The sequence below is a fragment of the Phoenix dactylifera genome, chromosome 4 (genome assembly GCF_051530095.1).
Source record: "Phoenix dactylifera cultivar Ajwa chromosome 4, Ajwa_hap1_PhDact_Kaust_v1.1, whole genome shotgun sequence".
NCBI classification, from domain to species: Eukaryota; Viridiplantae; Streptophyta; class Magnoliopsida; order Arecales; family Arecaceae; genus Phoenix; species Phoenix dactylifera.
Genome location: NC_143193.1, coordinates 29,037,833 through 29,051,195, shown reverse-complemented (window position 1 = coordinate 29,051,195; position 13,363 = coordinate 29,037,833). Strand labels below are relative to the sequence as shown.

The 13,363-nt window shown below is 38.7% G+C and overlaps 1 pseudogene; it reads right to left on the bottom strand.

The window, feature by feature from the left end:
- Positions 1-512: 512 nt before the first annotated feature.
- LOC149753771 (small nucleolar RNA R71) lies at positions 513-610 on the bottom strand (annotated as a pseudogene).
- Between the last annotated feature and the right edge of the window lie 12,753 nt (positions 611-13,363).

Here is a 13,363-nt window from a genome sequence, read left to right as displayed (position 1 = left end):
AATAGGGACAACACTGGGCGTTTGAATCGAAAAACTTTTGACAATTCCTTAGATCATATTATTAAAACTCTTTCGCAAAATCTCAGATCTGGTGAGATGGCTGATAACGATGTAGGAAGTCACCATGGTAATGAAGGTAGACCCCCAGTTATGACACTTCGATAATACTTACACCCCACTAGGACTAGTCAACCTTCATGCATGATTATTCCTAAAAATGTAGGACACTTTGAAATCAAACCAGGAGTAATTCAATTGCTGCCAAAGTATCATGAAATGGAATCCGAGAAGCCTTATCTTCACCTAAGGATTTTGAAGAAATTAGCATCACATTTAGAGTGCCAAATGTATCGGAAGATGTCCTTAAATTGACCTTGTTTCCTTTTTCCTTAAAGGATAAAGCCAAAACATGGCTGAACTCCTTGAGACCTAGACCGCTAGGAACATGGCATGATATGCAAAGAGAATTCTTGAAAAAATTCTTTCCCGCACAAAGGACTAACTTTTTGAAAAGGCACATTAGTAATTTCCAACAAAAAGACCATGAAACATTTTATGAATGCTGGGAGAGATTTAAAGAGTTGCTTCTCTCTTGTCCTCATCACGGGTTTGAAACATGGAGAACCATTAGTTTCTTTTACGAAGGGTTGTCTCCACAGTTAAAATAATTTATAGAGACTATGTGCAATGGTCTATTTTTGGAAAAGCAACCCGATGAGGCATGGGACTATTTAGACTCTCTCGCAGAGACTGCACAATTATGGGATACAGGGGATAGAGTGAATAAACCTTTACCTAAGCCTACTAGCGTTGGACACGGGGGCCTTTACAACCTTAGTACTCAGGATGATATTCAGGCTAAAATGGCAGCCCTTACTAGGAAGGTAGAGGAAATTGAACTTAGAAGGATTGAACCCGTCAAGACCGTAGAACATAACAGCGAGTGTTGTAGGATTTGCGAGATGCCTGGCCATCTCACCACTGATTGCCCCACAATACCCGCATTCAAGAAAGTTTTGCACGATCAGGCCAATGTTATGAATTCCTATCAAAAATTTTTTAATAATCCTTTTTCGGGTACTTACAACCCTGGATGGAAGAACCATCCAAATTTCAGGTGGAGGAATGACCAACCTCAACAAGTATATAACCCAACTCCTCCACCTCCGCAACCTCATTATGCACACGCACCCCTGAGGATGATAGTGTTATTTTGATGATTAACAAGCAATTATCTAGAGTATGTTATAAGTTAAATCGATACTTCATTTATAAGTCTATTACTCTCAGTATATTTGGATAAATTGTATAGATACATTTCATTGTTTATTTGAATGAATCTAACCTTGAGATGCAGCAAAGTGTGGATTGAGTCGACCCAAAGGATGATTGGGTCGACCCCGGCACATCTAGAAAGCATTTGGCACACTTCTGCAAAAAATGGCACAAATGAACAGTGAGTTGGGTCGACCCAAGGAAAGCATGAGTCGACCCAAACATCAAGATCCTCAAACAGAAGACAGAAAATGGTTCTCTGGATTTACTGAGAGGGTCGACCCAAGATATAGTTGAGTCGACCCAAGCTTGAGTCGACCCAAACCCTGAGAGGGTCGACCCAAAGGCAAGACAGAACAGAAGACAGAAAAGATTCTCTGGAAACCCTGTTAGGGTCGACCCAAGAAGAAGTTGAGTCGACCCAACTGAACCTTGAGTCGACCCAAAGAAAGGTTGGGTCGACCCAAGTGAAGGAAGGCTGAATTTCAAGTTTCTGTGGATTCTGAGAGGGTCGACCCAAGGAATGTTTGAGTCGACCCAAGTGAAAGTTGGGTCGACCCAAGGACAGGTTGAGCCGACCCAAACACGGGCAGAAGCATAACGGCTAGTTCTGCAGATGTACTTTTTGTCCTTCCAACAGTGAGTAACGGCTAGTTTTTGAATTCTAACCATTGGAGCTTGTCCAATGGAGGTAGGAAACTATTTAAAGGGGCACTATTCATCAGATAGAACATCCTTTCCAAAGAATATCAAAGAGTACACAAGAAAGAGAAAGTGCCCTAATCTTCTTCATCCAAGTGCTTCATTCGAGAATCAAAAAAAGGGGTTGAGCAGATTCAAAGAGTCATCAAGAGCTCCATCCTCCCTTGAAGAGTGAAGCATCCTTGACAAAGAAGAGAGAAGTCACTACAAGCGATAAATACTTTCTAAACTCTTCTTTGTAGATTATATTGTTTTATTTGCTCATTTAGGAGTTTAAATCTTCTTCCTTTATTTGTTAAACTACTTGTAAAGGTTGGTTGGTTAGCCCGCAAAACCAACGGAATAGGTTGATTGGTGAACCCGTAAAACCAATTGTAAAGGTTCGTTGGTGAGCCCGAAAAACCAACATAGGTTCGTTGGTGAGCCCGTAAAACCAACATAGATTTTTGGTGAACCCAGAAAACCAAAGTGTAAAGGTTTTTGGATTGTGAGCCCGAAAAACAATCCAACTGTAATCCGCGAGATTATAGTGAATTCCCAAGGGGTCGCTTGAGGAGTGGATGTAGGTGCTAAGGAGAGCACCGAACCACTATACTTCTTATTGTTTGCATTGTGATTTGTTTAAGTTCACTAACACATCATTTAACACAAGTAAGATAGTTAAAATTAAAAGAAACCAATTCACCCCCCCCCCCTCTTGGCTTGTCACCTTGGGCAACAAGTGGTATCAGAGCAAGGTGCTCCAATAGTACTCATTGATCTCACAATCAAGAGTTAAAGATCATGACAACCCAAGTGGGATGTTCTATGAGTGAGGGGCAATCTACAAATAGACCACCTCTATTTAATGGCACAAACTACACATATTGGAAAGCTAGGATGAGGATATTCATTCAAGCTTCAGATTATGAATTATGGTACATCATTACTAGAGGACCTCACACACCCACACTTAATATAGAGGGCACTATCATACCCAAACCAGAAATGGATTGGAATGAAAGTGATAGACGATTGGCACAGTTAAATGCTAAAGCTATAAATGTACTTTATTGCTCATTAGATGTAAGTGAATTCAATAGAATATCTACTTGCATCTCTGCTAAAGAAATTTGGGACAAACTTGAGGTCACTCATGAAGGGACCAATCAAGTTAAGGAGTCAAAGATAAACATATTAGTACACAAGTATGAATTGTTTAAAATGGAATCTACTGAGTCCATAACTGATATGTTTACTCGTTTTACTAACATTATAAATGGGCTTAAGAGTTTAGAAAAGTCTTACACTAACTCTGAATTGGTGCGAAAAATTCTCAGGTCTCTACTAAGAATTTGGGAGGCCAAGGTAACCGCAATTTAAGAAGCTAAGGACCTCAACACACTGCAATTAGAGGAGCTTCTAGGATCACTCATGACCCATAAGTTGACAATGAGGCAAAATTCAGAAGATGAGGTCAAGAGAAGAAAGCCCATTGCCCTAAAGACTACCACCCCTAAACAACAAACTGAATCGGAAGATTCAGATGATGATGAAGAATTTGATGAAGAAGGGATGGCTATACTTGGAAGAAAATTCAGAAAATTTATGAGAGGTAAGAATAGATTCTATAAAAAGAAATCCTTCCTCAAAGGTAACTCAAGCAAAGAAAAGGGTAAGGACAAAGAAAAGGAAAAAGAAACTCCCATTTGCTATGAGTGTAACAAACCCGGGCATTATAAGATAGATTGCCCGGATTTGAAATGGATGGCAAGAAAACTGAAAAAGAAGAACTTCATGGCTGAATGGAGTGAAAGTGAGGAATCAAGTTCGGAGGAGGAAGATCATCAAGAGACGGCCCAAATGTGTCATATGGCCAATGACGATGAGGTAGATTCTGAACTTGACTGTGATTTTACTATTGATGAATTACATGATGCATTCTTAGAACTCATGAAAGAACATAAGAAACTAATTAATAAAAATAAAGTTCTAAAAGAAGAAAATCAATCTCTTATCAAAGATAAGTTAAAATTGTCTCATAACTGTGAAACATTAAGTAGGAAACTTACAAATGAAACCAAAAATCTAATTGCTGAAAATATCAAGCTAAAAGAAGATGCTGAAAAATATAAATCCTTGGTAGATAAATTTACACTTAGTTCTACCAAATTAAATATGATTCTTGATAGTCAAAAAGCTGTATATGATAAGGCTGGTTTAGGATATAAAACAAATAGGAAACAAAAATTCTTAAAGAACATTTTTGTAAAAGCTAAAAGTGAAAATATTACTTGTTATTGCTGCAATAAGTTAGGACATAGAGCACATGAATGTAACTATAGAAAGTCCAGTCAAAACAAATTAAGTAATAATCAAAAGATTAAATTCAAGAAAGTTTGGGTTCCAAAAGAAACATGGAGTACTAACCCTAAAGGACCCAACTTAGTTTGGGTACCTAAAGTTTCTTCTTGATCTTGATTGCAGGAGTGTCTTGCAGCTGATAAAGTGGAAAAACGATGGTATCTAGATAGCGGCTGTTCAAGACATATGACCAGTGACGTAGATCAATTTGTCACCTTGGAATCAAAGAAGGGTGGAGTAGTAACCTATGGAGACAATGGTAAAGGGCATATCATTGGAAAGGGTAAAATTTTCATTACTCCATCTATTTTTATAGAAAATGTCTTATTAGTTAAAGGTTTGAAACATAACCTTCTTAGCATAAGTCAATTTTGTGATAAAGGGTTTAAAGTCACATTTGAAGCATCTGTATGCATAATCATAAATCCTAAAGATAATAGCATTGTACTTGTAGGACAAAGGCAAAGAAATATTTACTTAGTAGATCTTCATGAGTTAGGCAAGAAAAATGGATTATGCTTAATTACTAATGAAGAAAAGAAAAATGAAACTAGTTGTCTTTGGCATCGAAGACTAGGACATGCTAGTATGGAATTAATATCAAAACTAGTCAAGAAGGATTTAATAAAAGATGTGCCAAAATTGATCTTTGAAAAGGACAAAATCTGTGGACCATGTTCATTGGGAAAACAAACTAAATCATCTTTCAAATTAAAGAATATAGTATCAACAACTAGACCATTTGAACTCATACACATGGATTTATTTGGACCTACTAGAACTGCAAGTCTAGGAGGGAAGAAGTATGGACTAGTTATTGTTGATGATTTTTCAAGATATACATGGGTTTCATATTTGGCCCATAAGAACGAAGCATTTTCAGAATTCTTGAAACTGTATAATAATATCATAAATGAAAAGAAACTCACCTTAGTAGCAATTCGAAGTGATTATGGTACTGAATTTGAAAATCAACACTTTGAAGAATTTTGTACTAAAAATGGTATTTCACATCAATTTTCAGCACCTAGAACGCCTCAACAAAATGGGGTTGTTGAAAGGAAAAATAGGACATTGGCAGAAATGGCACGCACGATGTTGTGTGAGTCAAATCTTCCAAAGTACTTTTGGGCTGAAGCTATAAGCACTGCTTGCCATATTCTAAATCGAGTTTTAATACGACCAATAACCAAGAAAACTCCTTATGAACTTTGGAAGAATAAGAAACCAACTACTAAATATCTTAAAGTATTTGGATGTAGATGTTTCATCTTAAACAATGGCAAGGAGGATCTAAGTAAATTTGATGCCAAGTCAGATGAAGGTATCTTCTTAGGATACTCCACATCTAGCAGGGCATACAGAGTATTCAATAAAAGAACTCTAGTAGTGGAAGAGTCAGTCAATATTATATTTGATGAGTCTGATAGTGAGTCTGCTAGGAAAGAAAATATTGTTGATGATGATACAGGAATTATCGACTTTGAAAAGTTGAATATTGATGACGTGCCAATTCAAGATAAGGGAGATGATTGCGTGCCACCACAATCTCAAAACTTGCCAAAGGAATGGAGGTATGCATATGGACACCCTAAAGACTTAATCATTGGTGATCCATCTCAAAGGGTAAGAACTCGATCATCTCTTAGAAACTTAAATGATTATCTTGCTTTTGTTTCACAATTAGAACCTAAGACTTATGAAGAAGCTGAAAAAGATACTAATTGGATAAATGCCATGCAAGATGAATTAAATCAATTCAAAAGAAGTAATGTATGGACATTAACTGAAAGACCAAAGCATAACTCAGTAATTGGAACAAAATAGATATTTAGAAATAAATTAGATGAAAATAGGTTAGTTATAAGAAATAAGGCTAGACTTGTAGCTAAGGGATACAATCAAGAAGAAGGAATAGACTTTGATGAAACATTTGCTCCTGTAGCTAGATTAGAGGCCATTAGACTACTTCTAGCATTTGCATGTTTCATGGATTTCAAATTGTATCAAATGGATGTAAAAAGTGCATTCTTAAATGGTTTTATTGAGGAAGAAGTATATGTAGAGCAACCTCCTAGTTTTGAGAATCATGAATTGCCAAATCATGTGTTTAGACTACATAAGGCATTATATGGATTAAAGCAAGCACCTAGGGCTTGGTATGATCGATTAAGCAAATTTTTGCTTAATAATGACTTTAGTAGAGGAAATGTAGATAAAACACTATTTCTCAAAAGAAAGGACAAAAATCTATTAGTGGTACAAATATATGTAGATGACATAATCTTTGGTGCCACAAATGATACTCTTTGCAAAGAATTTGCTGATTTAATGCATGGAGAATTCGAAATAAGCTTGATGGGAGAACTAAGTTTCTTTCTAGGATTACAAATCAAACAAACTAAAGAAGACATTTTCATTCATCAAACTAAGTATACAAAGGAAATACTAAAGAAGTTTGGGAATGAAAATCATAAGAGAGTAGGTACTCCAATGAATCCTACTAGTAAGCTAGACAAAGATGAAAAAGGAAAGAGTATTGATATTAAGCTTTATAGAGGACTAATTGGATTCTTGCTCTACCTTACTGCTAGTAGACCAGACATCGTATTTAGTGTAGGAATATGTGCTAGATACCAATCAGATCCTAAGGAGTCACATTTAAGTGCTGTTAAAAGAATCCATAGATATTTAAGAGGAACTACAAATATTGGATTATGGTACTCTAGAGACTCTTGTCTAGATTTGCTTGCATACTCAGATGCTGATTTTGCTGGATGCAAATTAGATAGGAAAAGCACAAGTGGCACATGTCAATTCTTAGGAAACAACTTAGTATCATGGTTTAGCAAAAAGCAAAATTCAGTGGCATTGTCAACAGCTGAAGCTGAATATATAGCTGCTGGTAGTTGTTGTGCTCAAGTACTATGGCTTAAGCAACAACTAGAGGACTATGGAGTTAAGCTAGATAATATTCCTATTAAGTGTGATAATACTAGTGCCATCAATCTTACTAAAAATCCGGTTCAGCACTCTAAAGCCAAACACATAGAAATACGATATCATTTTATTAGGGATCATGTGCAAAATGGAAATATATGTATTGAGCATATATGCACTGAAAAACAATTAGCCGACATATTCACAAAACCATTGAGTGAAGATAGATTCTGCACGCTAAGGAGGGAATTAGGCATATGTGATCCTTTTTATTGAAGAAATATAAAAGGGAGCAAGTAGTCTCATGATACATTCCTCCAATTTCTAAAAACCCATGAAACATGAGTCAAACTTGTTATCTATAGATTCCTTACTCATGTATCATTGTTCCAGAAAGAATTTATAAGGATTGGAAGCAAGAAAAATTTTTAGAAGCAAAAAGAAAGAGAAAAGAAAAATTCTGCACTTGGGTCGACCCAACCCAGAATAGGGTCGACCCAACGTTGAGTCGACCTAAGAAATTTCTTGAGTCGACCCAACGTCGGGACCGCACTGTTAAAGGGGGACCCAAGAGCACTATTAGGGCACTGTTTGCCCTTGTCCTCTTCTGAATACTCTAATCCCCACTCTCCAAACTCCTCCAAACTTCTCCAAACAGTAGATTACCTTAAGATCTTGGAGAAATGGGACCCAAAAGAGCCGTAGCCAAGAGATCCGGAAGAGTCTCACGGATCCAACGTGAGGAAAGGCAACCTACGGAGCCATCTACCGTGTCTCCACAACGTGAGGCACGTGCGGAGCCACCTCCTCCTCCTTCCTCCTCAGTTATACTTGCAAGATTTGTGGGGAGACCGGTTACAACGGGGAGAAGGATCCATTCCGAGTTCTTTGATCAAGAAGGGTTTAGGTTGAGGGAATGGATCCAAAGGCAAGGTTGGGAGTATCTTTGCTCCCTAGATGTGATGATCCACCCCGGATTAGTTCGGGAGTTCTATGCCTTCCTTAAAACTGGAATGGGTGGGCTTGTTTCGGAAGTTCGAGGAGTTAGGGTTCGAGTTTCCGAGGAAAGTTTGAGTGAGCTACTTCATCTACCCTGCGAAGGAGCCACTCCAGAAAAACCAGAAAACAAGATGAGAGCTCTGCAGTTGATTATGGAAAATGAGGGCTTTGACTTCTTAGAAAAGGTAATAGCAAGCTCTTTATCTGCTGAAATGAGATTATTGCTTAGTATCATAAATAGAATTTTATTTCCAAAGAGCGGGAGATTCGATCGCATCACAGAGCGAGATTTAGTAGTGATGGAGTATATTATTCAGGGTATTCCCCTGAATCTCCCGGCCATGATACTGAAGCAGATGAGGAAAGTGATCTGCAACTCCAGAGTATCCCTACCTTATGGTATGATACTCACTTTGGTTTTTCGACAGCACGGCATATCTGTCGAGGGGGAGGTATCCAGGCATCTGCTTCATACTGACACATACACTGCACGGATACTTATACGTATGGGTTATGAGAAAGTGAACGGGCAGTGGATTCATATTGGAGCAGGAATTCAGGGTGAGGCACCAGAGGGTGAGGCAGAGGATGATGCACCAGATATTGGAGACTCTATCCCTAAGGATGAGGAGCATATGGATCATCCTACTGTACCTTTCGAGGCTGGACCATCGTCATCTGCTCCTCCGAGAGATACAGATGAGTTCTGGAGTAGGCTGACTGAGATTATGACAGCTCAGGCCAGGACCATCACTGACGGGCTGACGAGCAGATTGGATATTATGTCAGCTCAGGCGAGGACTGTTACTGATGGGCTGACGAGCCGACTGGACATCATGACTGCGGAGATCAGTGATCTGAGGCAGCAGGTAGGAGCACTCCAGAGAGAGAGAGACCTATGGACCTTCTGTGCCACAGGCTGCTGAGTCAGAGATATCGGCACAGAGTCATCCAGCTCATCGTGCTCCACGCCAGACACAGTCTCACCAGGCTCGACCTCCCCTCGCCACGTACACTAGGAGGATGAGGACTAGATCCCAGACATTAGATACTCCCTAAGCAGATATTAGCATTTCTGGTTAGAGCCTAGGCTAGATATCTAGTTCTCATATGTATTTTGCTTTTATCATATATGTTTAAACTTTGATTAAGGAACATTGTATCTGTTTTTGTTTTTGGGCATGAATGTACTAAAATGTTCCTATTTTGATCAATGAAGTTTGAATGCTTGTTATTTATTGTGTCTTTTTCCATGCATCTATTTGATGATAACAAAAAGGGGAAGAAGTAAAGAAAGAGTAATGTAATAGGAGGAGAAGTAAAGACAGAGTGATAAGAGAAGTAAAGAAAGAAGGAGAAATAACGAAATAACTTGTAAAACAACTTGAAAATCATATAGGAAAGCATATGCATCCAAGGGGGAGCAATTTGCACCAATGAAAATGATCAAGTCAAAAATTTCTATCAAATTTCAGAATTTGGCACATAGAATTTCAGAATTTGGCACGCACCTTTCACACCTCGATACATAACCTGAAACTCATGTTTTATCTCAAATTTTTGGAGTTTCATCTTTAATGAATTATAAATGAAAGGGGGAGCAATTCAAAAAGTCAAATTGGCAACATTTGAATGATATAGGGGGAGACTTCACTCTTATATATGAAAAGCTGAAATTTAGCAAGTTAAGCCCTTTCAAATACTGATTTTAAAATAAGTATCAAAAGGTTCATACTCTTTATTTTGTAATCATCAAAAAGGGGGAGATTGAGGATGATAGTGTTATTTTGATGATTAACAAGCAATTATCTAGAGTATGTTATAAGTTAAATCGATACTTCATTTATAAGTCTATTACTCTCAGTATATTTGGATAAATTGATATAGATACATTTTATTGTTTATTTGAATGAATCTAACCTTGAGATGCAGCAAAGTGTGGATTGAGTCGACCCAAAGGATGATTGGGTCGACCCCGGCACATCTAGAAAGCATTTGGCACACTTCTGCAAAAATGGCACAAATGAACAGTGAGTTGGGTCGACCCAAGGAAAGCATGAGTCGACCCAAACATCAAGATCCTCAAACAGAAGACAGAAAATGGTTCTCTGGATTTACTGAGAGGGTCGACCCAAGATATAGTTGAGTCGACCCAAACCCTGAGAGGGTAGACCCAAAGGCAAGACAGAACAGAAGACAGAAAAGGTTCTCTGGAAACCCTGTTAGGGTCGACCCAAGAAGAAGTTGAGTCGACCCAACTGAACCTTGAGTCGACCCAAAGAAAGGTTGGGTCGACCCAAGTGAAGGAAGGCTGAATTTCAAGTTTCTGTGGATTCTGAGAGGGTCGACCCAAGGAATGTTTGAGTCGACCCAAGTGAAAGTTGGGTCGACCCAAGGACAGGTTGAGCCGACCCAAACACGGGCAGAAGCATAACGGCTAGTTCTGCAGATGTACTTTTTGTCCTTCCAACAGTGAGTAACGGCTTAGGGCTTGTCCAATGGAGGTAGGAAACTATTTAAAGGGGCACTATTCATCAGATAGAACATCCTTTCCAAAGAATATCAAAGAGTACACAAGAAAGAGAAAGTGCCCTAATCTTTTTCATCCAAGTGCTTCATTCAAGAATCAAAGAAAGGGGTTGAGCAGATTCAAAGAGTCATCAAGAGCTCCATCCTCTCTTGAAGAGTGAAGCATCCTTGACAAAGAAGAGAGAAGTCAATACAAGCGATAAATACTTTCTAAACTCTTCTTTGTAGATTATATTATTTTATTTGCTCATTTAGGAGTTTAAATCTTCTTTCTTTATTTGTTAAACTACTTGTAAAGGTTGGTTGGTTAGCCCGCAAAACCAACGGAATAGGTTGATTGGTGAACCCGTAAAACCAATTGTAAAGGTTCGTTGGTGAGCCCGAAAAACCAACATAGGTTCGTTGGTGAGCCCGTAAAACCAACATAGGTTTTTGGTGAACCAGGAAAACCAAAGTGTAAAGGTTTTTGGATTGTGAGCCCGGAAAACAATCCAACTGTAATCCGCGAGATTATAGTGAATTTCCAAGGGGTCGCTTGGGGAGTGGATGTAGGTGCTAAGGAGAGCACCGAACCACTATACTTCTTGTTGTTTGCATTGTGATTTGTTTAAGTTCACTAACACATCATTTAACACAAGTAAGATAGTTAAAATTAAAAGAAACCAATTCACCCCCCCCTCTTGGCTTGTCACCTTGGGCAACAAGTGGTATCAGAGCAAGGTGCTCCAATAGTACTCATTGATCTCACAATCAAGAGTTAAAGATCATGACAACCCAAGTGGGATGTTCTATGATTGAGGGGCAATCTACAAATAGACCACCTCTATTTAATGGCACAAACTACACATATTGGAAAGCTAGGATGAGGATATTCATTCAAGCTCGAAGAAACTTTGCAATCTTTCATGCAAGGTCAAGATAAAATCAATGATGAATTAAGAAATCAACTGACAATGCTGACCACTGCTTTAAGTGCTCAAGAGAAGGGTAAGCTACCAGCTCAACCACAACCAAACCCTCAAGTCTATGGTGGTAGCAATGCATCATCTTCAACTTCGCATAAAGAACAAGCGAAGAGTATAATAACTTTGCGAAGTGGAAAGGTTATTGACCGACCAGTCCCAGAACAAACTCAAGCCATACCAGATTCTGACCCTCCCAAAACAAAAGAAAAGGATACCGAAGAAACCGAAGCACCAACATCTACTGAAAAAATCAAATGTCCTTTTCCTGCACCATTTCCACAAAGACTAAAGCCCTTGCAAAAGCTTGAACCAAACTTTGAAATTCTTGAGCTTTTTAAGCAAGTAAAAATTAATGTACCTCTTCTTGATGCAATCAAACAAGTGTCTTCATATGCAAAATTTTTGAAGGATTTGTGCACTGTCAAGCGACGATTAAATGTCAAGAAGAAGGCATTTTTGGCTGAAAATGTGAGTGCGATTTTACAGCATAACATTCTCCCTAAATATAAGAATCCAGGTTGCCCAACTATCTCGTGCATCATTGGCAATTTTAGGATTGAGCGAGCATTGCTAGACTTGGGAGCGAGTGTGAACTTGTTGCCATATACTGTATATGAGCAACTCGGTTTGGGTGAGTTGAAACCAACAACTGTCATCTTACAATTAGCTGATAGGTCAGTGAAGGTTTCTAGAGGGATTATCGAAGATGTGTTGGTCCAAGTAGACAAGTTCTATTTTCCTGTTGACTTTATCGTAATGGACACACATCCAGCTTCCAATTCACCAACTCAGATTCTGATCATCTTAGGACGTCCATTCCTTGCAACTTCTAATGCATTGATCAATTGTAGGAATGGTTTCATGAAGCTTTCTTTTGGCAATATGACCTTGGAACTGAACGTCTTTAGTATAGGTAAACAACCCAGTGATCATGAAGAAAGTAAAGAAGTTGAATGGGTTGAAACCATTGTGGAAGAATATTTGTTAAAAGAAACATTTACTGAATCGGCCGACAATGGTTTAATAGATTGGTGTTCTGAAGGTACTGCTGATGATGTGGTTCCACCTATTTTAGATAATTCGGATGTCATGATGGTCAATGGGTAGAGACCGAGAATAGAGGAATTCGAGCAGTTGCCCTCACAAGGGACAAAATTTGTACAATCTCGGAAACAAGCACCCATACTTGAGCTGAAACCCTTACCAAGGGAACTCAAGTATGCCTTTCTTGGACCCCATGACACTTTTTCCGTAATTATCTCGACTGAGCTCGATAATGATCAAGAAGGAAAATTACTTACGGTCCTAAAGAGTCATAAAGAAGCACTTGGGTGGTCTATTGCCGACTTGAAGGGGATTAGCCCTTTAATTTGCACGCACCGGATATATTTGGAGGACAATGCCAAAACCACAAGGCAAATGCAACGCAGGTTGAATCCTACGATGAGAGATGTGGTTAAAGCAGAAGTCCTCAAGTTGCTTGACGTGGGTATTATTTACCCAATTTCTGATAGCAAGTGGGTAAGTCCTACTCAAGTCGTTCCTAAGAAAGTGGGTCTGACGGTAGTCAAAAATGAGCAGGGTGAACTAGTCCCAACTCGTGTTCCGAC